General features: G+C 36.1%; 1 protein-coding gene across 4 annotated transcripts in view; it reads right to left on the bottom strand.

Annotated features, from left to right (window-relative positions):
• Window positions 1-12485, bottom strand: part of MTHFD2L (methylenetetrahydrofolate dehydrogenase (NADP+ dependent) 2 like) — a 139240-nt gene that overhangs the window by 110446 nt on the left and 16309 nt on the right. The gene's annotated exons all lie outside the window — the stretch shown is intronic.

Below are 12485 nucleotides of genomic sequence, written 5' to 3' on the forward strand. Positions count from 1 at the left end.
CAAGATTCTGTTTACTAGGCTCCCCCCTTCACCAAGTCCCCACCAAAAACCCCATTACAGTCACTGTCCATCAGCATAGTAAGATGCTGTAGAATCACTACTTGTCTTCTCTGTGTTGTACAGCCCTCCCATACCCCCCACCCCACATTATACATGCTAATCGTAATGCCCCCCTTGTTTTCCCCACCCTTATCCATCCCTTCCCACCCATCCTCCTCATCCCTTTCCCTTTGGTAACTGTTAGTCAATTCTTGGGTTCTGTGATTGTGCTCCTGTTTTGTTCCTTCGGTTTTTCTTTGTTCTTATATTCTACAAATGAGTGAAATCATTTGGTTCTTGTCTCTCTCCGACTGGCTTATTTCACTGAGCATAATACCCTCTAGGTCCATCCATGTCGTTGCAAATGGTAAGATTTGTTTTCTTCTTATGGCTGAATAATATTCCATTGTGTATATGTACCACATCTTCTTTATTCATTCATCTACTGATGGACATTTAGGTCGCTTCCATTTCTTGGCTATTGTAAATAGTGCTGTGATAAACATATGGGTGCATCTGTCTTTTTCAAACTGGGCTGCTGCACTCTTAGGATAAATTCCTAGAAGTGGAATTCCTGGGTCAAATGGTATTTCTATTTTGAGCATTTTGAGGAATCTCCAGACTGCTTTCCACAATGGCCAAACTAATTTACATTCCCACCAGCAGTGTAGGAGGGTTCCCCTTTCTCCACAACCTCACCAACATTTGTTGTTTGTCTTTTGGATGTTGGCCACCCTAATGGTGTGAGGTGATATCTCATTGTGGTTTTAATTTGCATTTCTCTGATGATTAGTGATGTGGAGCATCTTCTCATGTTTGTTGGCCATTCTGAATTTCTTCTTTGGAGAAGTGTCTGTTCAGCTCCTCTGCCCATTTTTTAATTGGATTATTTGCTTTTTGTTTGTTGAGGTGTGTGAGCTCTTTATATATTTTGGATATTAGCCCTTTATCAGATCTGTCATTTATGAATATATTCTCCCATACTGTAGGATGTCTTTTTGTTCTATTGATGGTGTCCTTTGCTGTACAGAAGCTTTTCAGCTTGATATAGTCCCACTTGTTCATTTTTGCTTTTGTTTCCCTTGCCCGGGAAGATATGTTTGTGAAGAAGTTGCTCATGTTTATGTCCAAGAGATTTTTGCCTATGTTTTTTTCTAAGAGTTTTATGGTTTCATGACTTACACTCAGGTCTTTGATCCATTTCGAATTTACTTTTGTGTATGGGGTTAGACAGTGATCCAGTTTCATTCTCCTACATGTAGCTGTCCAGTTTTGCCAGCACCATCTGTTGAAGAGACTGTCATTTCCCCATTGTATGTCCATGGCTCCTTTATCGAATATTAATTGACCATATATGTTTGGGTTAATGTTTGGAGTCTCTATTCTTTTCCACTGGCCTGTGGCTCCATTCTTGTGCCAGTACCAAATTGTCTTGATTACTGTGGCTTTGTAATAGAGCTTGAAGTTTGGGAGTGAGATCCCCCCCACTTTATTCTTCCTTCTCAGGATTGGTTTGGCTATTTGGGGTCTTTGGTGGTTCCATATGAATTTTAGAACTATTTGTTTCAGTTTGTTGAAGAATGCTGTTGGTAATTTCAGAGGGATTGCATCAAATCTGTATATTGCTTTGGGCAGGATGGCCATTTTGACAACATTAATTCTTCCTAGCCAGGAGCATGGGATGAGTTTCCATTTGTTAGTGTCCTCTTTAATTTCTCTTAAGAGTGTCTTATAGTTTTCAGGGCATAGGTCTTTCACTTCCTTGGTTAGGTTTATTCCTAAGTATTTTATTCTTTTTGATGCAATTGTAAATGGAATTGTTTTCCTGATTTCTCTTTCTATTAGTTCACTGTTAGTGTATAGGAAAGCCACAGATTTCTGTGTATTAATTTTGTATCCTATAACTTTGGTGAATTCCAATATTAGTTCTAGTAGTTTTGCAGTGGAGTCTTTAGGGTTTTTTATGTACAATATCATGTCATCTGCAAATAATGATAGTTTAACTTCTTCTTTACCAATCTGGATTCCTTGTATTTCTTTGTTTCGTCTAATTGTCATGGCTAGGACCTCTAGTACTATGTTGAATAACAGTGGGGAGAGTGGGCATTCCTGTCTTGTACCCAATCTCAGAGGAAAAGCTTTCAGCTTCTCGCTATTCGGTATGATGTTAGTTGTGGGATTATCATATATGGCCTTTATTATGTTGAGGTACTTGCCCTTTATGCCCATTTTCTTGAGAGTTTTTATCATGAATGGATGTTGAATTTTGTCGAATGCTTTTTCAGCATCCATGGAGATGATCATGTGGTTTTTGTCCTTCTTTTTGTTGATGTGGTAGATGATGTTGATGGATTTTCAGATGTTGTACCATCCTTGCATCCCTGGGATGAATCCCACTTGGTCAAAGTGTATGATCTTTTGATGTATTTTTTAATTCGGTTTGCTAATATTTTGTTGAGTATTTTTGCATCTACATTCATCAGGGATGTTGGTCTGTAATTTTCTTTTTTGGTGGGGTCTTTACCTGGTTTTGGTATCAGGGTGATGTTGGCTTCATAGAATGAGTTTGGGAGTATTCCCTCCTGTTCTATTTTTTTGGAAAACTTCAAGAAGAATGGGTATTGTATCTTCTCTGTATGTCTGATAAAATTCTGAGGTAAATCCATTTGGCCCAGGGGTTTTGTTCTTGGGTAGTTTTTTGATTACTGATTCAATTTCTTTGCTGGTAATTGGTTTGCTTACATTTTGTGTTTCTTCCTTGGTCAGTCTTGGAAGGTTGTATTTTTCTAGGAAGTTGTCCATTTCTTTTAGGTTTTCCAGCTTGTTGACATATAGGTTTTCATAGTATTCTCTAATAATTCTTTGTATTTCTGTGGGGTCTGTCGCGATGTTTCCTTTCTTATTTATGATTATGTTGATGTGTGTTGATTCTCTTTTTCTCTTAAAAAGTCTTGCTAGAGGCTTATCGATTTTGTTTATTTTCTCAAAGAACCAGCTCTTGGTTTCATTGATTTTTTTCTATTGTTTTATTCTTCTCAATTTAGTTTATTTCTTCTCTAATCTTTATTACGTCCCTTCTTCTGCTTACTTAAGGCCTCATTTTTCTTCTTGTTCCAATTTCAATAACTGTTACATTAGACTATTCATTTGGGATTGTTCTTCCTTCTTTAAATATGCCTGGATTGCTATATACTTTCCTCTTAAGACTGCTTTCTCTGCGTCCTACAGAAGTTGGGGCTTTGTGTTGTTGTTGTCATTTATTTCCATATATTGCTTGATTTCCATTTTAATTTGGTCATTGATCCATTGACTATTTAAGAACATGTTGTTAAGCCTCCATGTGTTTGTGAGCCTTTTTGATTTCTTTGTACAATTTATCTCTAGTTTTATACCTTTGTGATCTGAAAAGTTGGTTGGTAGAATTTCAATCTTTTTTAATTTACTGATGCTCTTTTTATGGCCCAGTATGTGGTCTATTCTGGAGAATGTTCCATGTGCACTTGAGAAGAATGTGTATCCTGTTGCTTTTGGATGTAGAGTTCTGTAGATGTCTATTAGGTCCATCTGTTCTAGTGTGTTGTTCAGTGCCTCTGTGTCCTTACTTATTTTCTGTCTGGTGGATCTATCCTTTGAAGTGAGTGGTGTGTTGAAGTCTCCTAAAATGAGTGCATTGCATTCTATTTCCTCCTTTAATTCTGTTAGTATTTGTTTCAGATATGCTGGTGCTTCTGTGTTGGGTGCATATATGTTTATAATGGTTATATCTCTTTGTTGGACTGACCCCCTTATCATTATGTAATGTCCTTCATTATCTCTTGTGACTATCTTTGTTTTGATGTCTATTTTGTCTGATACAAGTACTGCAACACCTGCTTTTTTCTCCTTGTTGTTTGCATGAAATATCTTTTTCCATCCCTTGACTTTTAGTCTGTGCATGTCTTTGGGTTTGAGTTGCATCTCTTGTAGGCAGCATATGGATGGTTCTTGCTTTTTCATCCATTCTATTACTCTGTGTCTTTTGATTGATGCACTCAGTCCATTTACATTTAGGGTGATTATTGAAATATATGCACTTATTGCCATTGCAGGCTTTAGATTCATGGTTACCAAAGGTTCAAGGTTAGCTTCTTTAGTATCTTACTGTCTAACTTAAGTCACTTATTGAGTTGTTATAAACACTGTCTGGTGATTCTTTATTTCTCTCCCTTCTTACTACTCCTCCTCCATTCTTTATATGTTGGGTGTTTTATTCTGTGCTCTTTTGTGTTTTCTTTGACTGCTTTTGTGGGTAGTTGATTTTATTTTTTGCCTTTAGCTAGTATTTGGTTGGTCTGCTTTCTTTACTGTGATTTCATTTTCTCTGGTGACATCTATTTAGCCTTAGGAGTGCTCCCATCTAGAGCAGTCCCTCTAACATACCCTGTAGAGGTGGTTTGTGGGGGGCAAATTCCCTCAACTTTTGCTTGTCTGGAAATTGTTTAATCCCTCTTCCATATTTAAATGATAATCGTGCTGGATATAGTATTCTTGGTGCAAGGCCCTTCTGTTTCATTGCATTAAATGTATCATGCCATTCTCTTCTGACCTGTAATAAGGTTTCTGTTGAGAAGTCTGATTATAGCCTGATGGGTTTTCCTTTGTAGGTGACCTTTTTCTTCTCTCTAGCTGCCTCTAAAATTCTGTCCTTGTCCTTGAGCTTTGCCATTTTAATTATTATGTGTCTTGGTGTTGTCCTCTTTGGGTCCCTTCTGTTGGGCGTTCTGTGTATTTCTGTGGTCTGAGCGACTATTTCCTCCCCGAGTTTGGGGAAGTTTTCAGCAATTATTTCTTCAAATACACTTTCTATCCCTTTTTCTCTCTCTTCTTCTTCTGGTACCCGTATAATGTGGATATTGCTCCTTTTGGATTGGTCACACAGTTCTCTTAATTTTGTTTCAATCCTGGAGATCCTTTTATCTCTCTCTGCATCAGCTTCTATGCATTCCTGTTCTCTGGTTTCTAGTCCATCAATGGCCTCTTGCATCTCATCCATTCTGCTTTTAAATCCTTCCAGAGATTGTTTTATTTCTGTATTCTCCCTCCTTAGTGCTTGCATATTTCTCTGCAAGTCCATCAGCATGGTTATGACCTTACTTTTAAATTATTTTTCAGGAAGATTGGTTAGGTCTACCTCCCCAGATTCCTTTTCAGGGGAGACTGTCTGGGTTAATATGGTCTGTATCAAATCTTTCTTCTGCCTTTTCATGGTAATAGAGATAGTCGTGGGTAGTTGGCATCTGTCAGCTGGGAGAACGTCCCTTGTTGCTAGTTTGTGGCCTTCCTCTCCTGGGAGAATGGTGACCTCTAGCGGCTTGTGCTGGGCAGCTGCGCACAGATGAGGTCTGATTCTTGCCTGGCCACTGTGAAGGAAGCTCCGCGCGCGGTTGCTGTGAGCATGGCCTCTGCCACTATGGCGGAGCCACGCCAAAAGGGAACCAGCGGGAGGCTATTTATCACTGTGAGGGGCCTCGGAGCTGCTCTGATGCCCAGGAGGTTATGGCGCCCAGAGTTCCCTGGGTTCCCAGCTGCTGAGCTGATTGTGCCAGAGACACCTCAGTCCAGCTGTGGGGTCCCTGTACCTTTAAGATTTTCAAAGGGCACTTGCTTCTCTTTGTCCCAGGGGTGCTGGATGGGGTGACCTACTCGGAGGTTTTACTGTCCCCTTTCTCTAGCATCCAGCCCACCACGCACTGTGTGTCTGTGCTCTGGTGTGGATGGCTAGGGTTGCATGTTTAGCAGTCCTGGGCTCCCTCTCCCTCCCCGCTCCGATTCCTCTCCTCCCGCTGGGAGCTGGGGTGAGGGGCACTCGGGTCCCACCAGGCTGCGGCTTGTATCTTACCCCCTTCGAGAGGCGCTGGGTTCTCACAGGTGTGGATGTAGTCTGGCTGTTGTCCTGTGTCTTCTGGTCTCTCTTTTAGGGATAGTTGTATTTGTTGTATTTTCAAAAATATATATGTTTTGGGAGGACATTTCTGCTGCTCTACTCATGCCACCATCTTGGCTCCGCCCCCTCAATCCATTTTTTTACAAAGATGTCAGAAGCAATTCAACAGAAAAAGAAAATTCTTTTTTTAAAAAAGTACTTGAACAATTTGACAGTCATGGAAAAAAACTGAACTGCAATGTTTACTTCATACCATACAGAAAAATTAAGTGGAAATACATTATAAATCTAAACATAAAAGCAAAACCTGAATGGTTTCTGGGTGAAAACTTTAATTTGTATACTGGGTGCAGGCAAAGTTTTCTAAGAAATAATACAAAAAGCATAAAGCATTAAAGAAAAAAATTGATCAATAAGACTTCAGAAAAATTAAAATCTTATGTTCATCAAACAACACAATAAAATGGATACCAAGCCAAGACTGGGAGAAAAAAATACTTGCCAAACACATATCTGGCATATATAAAGAATACTGTACCTGGATATATGAAGAACTCTCAAAGCTCAATTTATTAAGATAAATAACTCAATTTTTAAAAATAAGCTAAATACTTAAACAGGCACTTTACAAAGGAAGATATTCATCTTGGCAATATGCATGTGAAAAGAATCAGAATAGTGGTTACTTGAGGGTAAGGATGAAAGGCAGGAACAGGGATTGACTAGGAAGGAATATGAAGAAACTCTCAGTTGATAAAAATTATTCTGTATTTTGGTAAGGGTTGATGTTACATGAGATTTTACATTTTTCAAAACTTAAAGAACACTTGAGATGTGTCTATTTCAATGCATGTAAATTTCTCAGAAAACATATTGCTCTATAGCTAATGATATGCACGCTGAAGTTTCAGGGGTAAACTGTTTTTACCTTTAAATGCTTCATAAATAAGTAGACTGATGAATGAATAAATGGACAGATATGTGACAAAGGAAAACAAATACAGCAACATATTAATAATTATAGAATCTAGATTGGGGACATATGGATGTTCACTGTTACCTTCTTTTAATTTTTCTGTGTTCTTTAAATTTTCATAATAAACTGTTGAGGGGAAAATAAAAATACCATCTATCCCAACATCCCAGTCCTCTTTATCATGCTCTACATTTTCTTTTTCCCATATCATATCAACTTCTAATAAATATAATTGCTTATATATATATGTTTTGTTTTTTACTGTCTGTCTCTCCTGCTGCTCCACAAGGGCAGAAATCTTTTGTCTTTTTTTTCATTCATGTATTCCTAGTATGAAGAACAGAGCCTGGAACACAGGAGGTACTCAGTAAGTATTTACTGAATAAATGACTAGTTTACCCCTTTATAGATGAAAATCTAGATAAAATCAGTGGACAGCTCAGAACAATTAGAACAGGCTACCATAGAGAAAAGATGTCCTTCTATAACTTCTGATGTCCATCTTTTAAAAATATAATGAAAAAACAAAGATGGTGTTCATTAAAATCTTGATTTGTCAATATCTTTGTATACCAACATTATTAGATATCTGGCACTTTATACCCTCCAATATAAATGTAATGTAAAAGACTCATGTATGTTTGTTTTTCATTTATTTCTTCCTTTCAGGGTTTGAAAAGTCAAAAATTTCAGGGAAAGGTTTATGCTGATAGGTTAGAGTCCATTATTCTCATAAAATAAATGTCTGCCTAATCAAATTATTTATCTATAGCCTCTTAATGAGCTAATTATTTTCTAGGAACAAATGAGAAAAATACTTTAAAGAGCTGTGTTCACTGTTCTAAAGTCAATAAATAATATTTAAGTTACACCCTCTGGGCTCTACATCAAGGTGTTCAAGACAGAAAATACTTATCAGATGCTTATCATTTGCCCAATATCATTTAAGAGTTGTTTCATCATTGAGGAATGAGAGGACAAAAGAGTAATGGGAAGGAACTCTAATCTCACTGTGCTACTCCACTCCCAAATGTGAGACTACAGTAGAGTTTGGAAGTGGATGGGAGGTGTTCTCTAAGCCAGAAAGGGGTGGATCTGATGCTCAATCCTTCTGTAGCCTGTTTCTCCTATAGCCATAGAAACAGCAAAGGACATTCCCAGGCAGACTTATTTCACAGGCCATTAAAAAAAAAATTAATGGACTAGGAACTTATACATCAGGCAACTTATACATCACTTTTGAATGACCTAAAGAATACATGGAGATCCAAAAGTTGCCGTATTCTTCAGAGGTTGTGTTGAAGACATCCTGCTTTATTAAGCCTTTGGTTTCCTAGGCACTATACATAGTGACTTCTATCAAATATATAGTACCACACCTGAAACAGCATATACTCTATAGAGTTTAACACTCAGGTAAGTGAGCACATCTATTCTAATGAACTTCTTTCACATGTAAGGAAAAAGAAGAGATGCTGTGTTTTGGGGACTTTGTTTGCAAACTTCTCAAGGACAGATAGTGTCAAACTGTTTTCTAACTATCCCTTTCCCCAAGTGTGTAGCACAGAGTTATATACAGATTGGATACTAAGGAAATATTTTTTGAATTCATAAATGAATGGAGAGGGTCAGAGAGCAACCATATAATAGATCTTCAAAGAAATTTCACCAAAAAGTATCCAGATGTCTCAAGGGCCTTCTGATTTTGGTAAATTCTTTATCAAAGCTGAATGTACTAAAAAATAGGTGAAGTTATCATGGTAAAGGAAAAAAAGAAGCAGATACTGTTCCAAGAAATTCCAATTTTGAAGATACTTTAAGAAGTATGCTACAACTTACATTAACATAACCTATAATAGTAATTGATCAGAAAGTAATTATATTGATCTGAGTGACTAAAAACACTCTTGGTAATGGTTTCCACTGGGACTGAATAGGAAGAGACATGTGGCTCAACCAACCCCACTACTATGTAAATCATATCAAAGTGATTTACTAGAATCACTGCTTGCTCAATGCTGCCATCATTTGGTTAACATAATCCATCTGCAGGAGAATCATTTTTTTTTGTTCACCTTGCATATAAATTCTTTGATAAAACTGTTACTTATAAGAAATTTTTAAGTGGACAAATGATATTGTGTGGATGACTTTGTTTCTATGTAAACACTCAAATCATGTCACAAAGGATTTGAACAAAATATTCTGCTTGAAATCAGGCCTTTTATCTTTGAATAAAACTCAAAATACATAAATTGGTTGAATCATAATTCATGTCTTATGACACAATCTCAATACTGGTCCAATCACAATCCAGTTTTAAATAATTAATTATGTTTCATAATAAGCTAGGCATATGCAAATCCACCACCAAAGCAAAAGTTACGGTCTTGACAACAGTCTGTATTTAACCATATGGAACACCTATTAACCCATTCTCTTTCCTGCTCCAACCTGACATTCACTTAATCTAGCATCTGGTGCTTATCATTCCCCTGTCTTCTCTTCCATATGTTTGTATTGTGTGTATGATACATCTTTGAAAATGTTCTGCCTTTTTTGGTACTTTTATACCAATTGTGTGTATGTTATACCTTTGAAAATGTCTTGCAGTTCTTAAATGTTCTGTTCTGGGTTTGTTTTTTCTTTTTTCCTTCTTTTTTTCTCTTTGCATTTCAATTTTTGAAGTTTCTACTGGCATATTCTCAAGATGATTGATTCTTTCCTTGGTCATATCTAGTCTACCCATAGTTGAGCCCAGCAAAGCATTCTGCATTTGTATTGGAGTGTTTCTGATTTCTATCATTTCTTTTTGATTCTTTCTTAGAGTTTCTGTTTTGATTACCCATCTGTTCTTGAATGTTGTCTGCTTTTTCCATTAGAACTCTTAACACGCTAATCAGTTATTTTAAATTCTGTGGCTAATAATTCCAAAATCTATGTCATATGTGAACCTGGTTCTGATGTTTGTTTTGTCTCTTCAGACTGTTTTCATCTGCCTGGCAAGTCCTGTGATTTTTTTTTTGTTGAAAGCCACACCCAAGACTATGGCCCCCAGGAGTTTCTCACTCTTATGCTAGTATACACTAAGCCTCCAGAAATTTATCAGAATTACCATTTAAGTGTTCCTATCAGTTTATGGCTCCAGTAGCTTCTGTTCCATGCCAGCAGATCTTGGGTGTGACTCTGGATCTGCTTGCCTCTCCAGATTTCGGGATGGTGGTTTGTCCTGCAACTTCAATTCTCTGATGAGTCAATAAAAGTATTGATTTTCAGTTTGTTCAGATTTTTCTTATTGTAAGAACAAGATTTATGTTATTCTGGCTAGGAGTTTTAAGTTTGTGCCTTTTGATATTAAGGTTTTTGATTAGTTTCAAATCAGGCAGTGTTAATCTTTCAACGACAGTATTCATTTTCAAAGCTGTTCTGACTATTCTAGGTACTCTGCATTTCTATATTAATTTGACAGTCAATTTGCCAAATGCTGGGATTTTGATTAGGATTGCCTTGAATCTGTAAATCAACTTGAAGATAACTGATATTTTGACAATATTTAGTCTACCAATTCATGAGCATAGTATACCGATCCAATTATTTAGGTTTTCTTTAATTTCTCTTAGGAATGTTTTGCAGTTTTCAAGTTATATGTTCTTCACATCTTTTGTCAAATTTATGCCTAAATATTTCATATTTTATGCTACTTTAATATTCTTCATTTCAATACCAGATGTTTGATACTAATACAAAGAATGACAGTTGATTTTTGCATATTACTCTTGTATCCTCTAACCTTGTTAAAGTCACTTATTAATATTAGTAGCCCATTTTTCCCCCTAGATTCCACTGGATCTACATAGCTTTGTTACCTGTTTTTTATTTTCTTTTCCTTGCTTATTTGTGCTGGCTGGTAACAATTTCCAATACAGTGTTGAATAGATATGGTAAGAGTGGACATCCCTGACTTTTCTTGATCATTGGAGGAAAACATTCAGTCTTTCATTATCAACTATGAATTTAGCTGTAGATTTTTCAAATATGCCCTTTACCAGCTTGAGGAAGTTTCCTTTTATTATTAGTTATATGACAGCTTCTTATCAGAAATCAGTGATGAATTTTATCAATTATTTTATCTGCATCTATTAAGATGATCATAGGGTTTTTCATTTCAGTTTGTTAATGTAGTAAGATACATTGTTTGAGTTTCTGATGTTAAACCAATGCTGCATTACTGGAATAAAACCCACTTGCTCATGATGAATGATCCTCTTTACATATTGTTGGATTTTGATAGATTTGTTAATACCTTTTACATTTATATTCATGAAGGATACTAGTCTGTGGCTTTCCTTTCTTGTAATGTCTGTTTTTTTATATCAAGGTACTGGTGGCCCCATTTAATGTGTTAGAAAGCATTCCTTCCTCTTTATTATTATTTTTTTCCTTAAATATTTGGTAGAATTTACCAGTGAAGCCATTTGAACATACAGCTTTCTTTGTGGAATGGATTTTAACTACAAAGTCAATGTTTTAATAGAGTTATTCAGGTTATCTGTTTCTTCTTGAGTGGGCCTTGGAAGAGTATTTCAAGAAAGTTGTCTATTTCATCCAACTTGCCAAAAAATTGGCATAAAGCTATTCAAAATATTCCCTTTTATCTTCTTAATACCTGTAGAATCTGTAGTGATTTTTCCTCTTTAATTCCTGATACTTGTAATTTTATGTCATTAAATCTTTCATGTTATGTTTTTTCATTGTTGTCTTTTCCCCCCTTTTCTACCTTTCTTTAGAATAACTGAATATTTTATATTAGAATTAAATTAGAAGTAGACTTCTTAGGAAGCAAGTAAATACAAGAGTGTGAGCAAGCATCTCTCTTGGTGCTTGCCTTGTAGACTCAGTTGTAGGACTATGTTTATGGTTGGAAAGACACTAAAACTGTTTTCCTGGCACTGCTCTGCTACTCACTACTTCTGTGACCTTACACAAATTTCACTGCATATAAATCACTTTAGAACAGTGCCTGGCAATAGTAAACAGTACACATTTGCCATTACTGATACTAGTTATAGTTGTTATCGATCAGTAGTTGTAAAATACATTAAAATTTCATTGAGTGATTCTGTTTTCTAAGCTTACATCTGAATGCTTTCACATAGTGCATATAATGTAAACCCTTTTAAGCCAAACTCACCCTATAGCAAGTACTATACTGCAACAAATATTTCTAACAAATTTCCAGTGTGCTTCAAGTTTGTGGATATTATAATTTCCCCTTCATTACTTTAGTTTGAAAAAAAGGTCAGATTCCCAATTTTCAAAAAAAATTATTCCACATTTTTTTAACTCTACATACTGATAAATAATCCACAAATTATATAACTTTTAATGTAATACCAGTTGAATAGAAAAAATTCAATAAAAGTAAAAGCAAATAGTATCTAACTAGGAGACAAAAATATATAACATGAATACTGACATCTTTCTGGCCTTGACAAAATGATCAGCTATTGATACTGATAGAATTTATGCACAGTCAGAACAACAGCA

Source organism: Manis javanica, chromosome 5, assembly GCF_040802235.1.
Source record: "Manis javanica isolate MJ-LG chromosome 5, MJ_LKY, whole genome shotgun sequence".
Classification (NCBI taxonomy): domain Eukaryota; kingdom Metazoa; phylum Chordata; class Mammalia; order Pholidota; family Manidae; genus Manis; species Manis javanica.